Genomic DNA, 2500 nt, shown 5'->3' on the forward strand with positions numbered 1-2500 from the left:
GGGTTCGAGAGAGGCGCAATCGCCCGGAGTTTGGCGAGTAGACGCTTTAGGTGCGACCACCCGTGCTCCCAACTGAGCTTGCCGCTGCCGACAGAGGCCCGGGAGCGTGCTGTCGTGGCATTGCCGGCGGGAGACAACACGCGCCACCTACGGTGGCCGGCAGCTCCAACGCCAGCGCCACAGAAGGACAAAAGCCCCACTTGGGTGCCGAAGCGAACTCTCCCAGCACAGCGCACGCGCCAACACGTCCGCACAGCTGCGATACAATCCACCTGCGAGAACCGCAGAGGCGACCGAGCAGCAGACGGCGTCGCGGCGCCGAGCGCCGGGCGGCGGCGCATCCTCAGCGCACACAGTCCTCAATCGGACCAGCACACTGCAGATGTCCACCGCGCTTCGCACCGGGCCCGCGAGGACCTACTTTGGCCGCACGGCGCCGCGTGCAGGGTGCGCCGGCGCGCAGCTGCGCCGCCTGCCGCCTCCGTCGGCCGGCGCGCCTGCCACTGGCCGCCCCCACCAGCCGGCTGTAGCGCGTGCGCCCACGCACCGCGCGGCCAGCACGCCGGAAGGCCCCCCCTCACCGGCCGGGGACGGTCCCACCCAGCCACCGCCGCGTATCGCTTCACACCCACATGCCATTCACGTTCGTGGGCATGGTGGGTATCGCTGAAACAACCGGTTGGTAGCTCAACCGATCGTCGCCATCACTGATTCACCTCTAGCGAGAACAACCGCACCACAACGGTTTACCAGTTCTTCATTTGCGTAACGTCACCAGCAAACGTAGACGTCCATCGCCATTTGCAAATTCAACGATTGTTGCATGCCTGTGTCAGGTGTCACGACACACTATGTCTGCCCACATACACGCAACAACATGTGCACGCTTCGCGAACACGTGGAAGGTGGCCCCCGTACGTATGCGATGTCCATTGCGCGAACGACTGTCAACCGGCCTCTGTCGCATGTCGCAGATGTGGAACGCAGTGCACCATGCTATCACGGTGTGTGAGAAGAGACGACTACGTCTGACAACACGCGCCACTACATCAACAGACGGCTCATGCTGATCGCCATCCACGGCATACCATACTGCAATCCAGCTCTTATAGGGAGACGACACGTAGCTGAGTGCACAATATTTGGACCGTATGGTTCGCCGTTGTTGGCGCAGTCGTGGTACGGTCACACATGTACCACGATGTATCATTCAGTACATGAGGACCAATGTGCGGTACAGTGTGTGATTTGGACGTACAACATCAGCGGACAGTTGCCACAAGCCGTACCACAACGTAGGCTGTGCTTCGCCATGCGAATGCCAATGAACAACTGCGAAGGGCATTGAGCATGTACGTCCTGCCGCCATCCGCATTACAGTGTATAGCTGCAAGGTGTTTAACATGAAGCGATACTCTGGGGACCGGGCAGTGCGAGTAGCAAACTATATTGCGGGGGTTGCAGTTAGGCAACACTACACTAATTTAACGCGTCGTATGACAATTACAGAGCAGGTTAAGGCCCAACGTGTGTTGGGTTAAGGCCCAACGTGTGTTGGGTTAAGGCCCAACGTGTGTTGGGTTAAGGCCCAACGTGTGTTGGGTTAAGGCCCAACGTGTGTTGGGTTAAGGCCCAACGTGTGTTGGGTTAAGGCCCAACGTGTGTTGGGTTAAGGCCCAACGTGTGTTGGGTTAAGGCCCAACGTGTGTTGGGTTAAGGCCCAACGTGTGTTGGGTTAAGGCCCAACGTGTGTTGGGTTAAGGCCCAACGTGTGTTGGGTTAAGGCCCAACGTGTGTTGGGTTAAGGCCCAACGTGTGTTGGGTTAAGGCCCAACGTGTGTTGGGTTAAGGCCCAACGTGTGTTGGGTTAAGGCCCAACGTGTGTTGGGTTAAGGCCCAACGTGTGTTGGGTTAAGGCCCAACGTGTGTTGGGTTAAGGCCCAACGTGTGTTGGGTTAAGGCCCAACGTGTGTTGGGTTAAGGCCCAACGTGTGTTGGGTTAAGGCCCAACGTGTGTTGGGTTAAGGCCCAACGTGTGTTGGGTTAAGGCCCAACGTGTGTTGGGTTAAGGCGCAACATAGGTTAGGTTAAGGCGCAACATAGGTTAGGTTAAGGCGCAACATAGGTTAGGTTAAGGCGCAACATAGGTTAGGTTAAGGCGCAACATAGGTTAGGTTAAGGCGCAACATAGGTTAGGTTAAGGCGCAACATAGGTTAGGTTACGGCGCAACATAGGTTAGGTTAAGGCGCAACATAGGTTAGGTTACGGCGCAACATAGGTTAGGTTAAGGCGCAACATAGGTTAGGTTAAGGCGCAACATAGGTTAGGTTAAGGCGCAACATAGGTTAGGTTAAGGCGCAACATAGGTTAGGTTAAGGCGCAACATAGGTTAGGTTAAGGCGCAACATAGGTTAGGTTAAGGCGCAACATAGGTTAGGTTAAGGCGCAACATAGGTTAGGTTACGGCGCAACATAGGTTAGGTTAAGGCGCAACATAGG

The sequence above is a fragment of the Schistocerca americana genome, unplaced genomic scaffold (genome assembly GCF_021461395.2).
Source record: "Schistocerca americana isolate TAMUIC-IGC-003095 unplaced genomic scaffold, iqSchAmer2.1 HiC_scaffold_1140, whole genome shotgun sequence".
Lineage (NCBI taxonomy): Eukaryota > Metazoa > Arthropoda > Insecta > Orthoptera > Acrididae > Schistocerca > Schistocerca americana.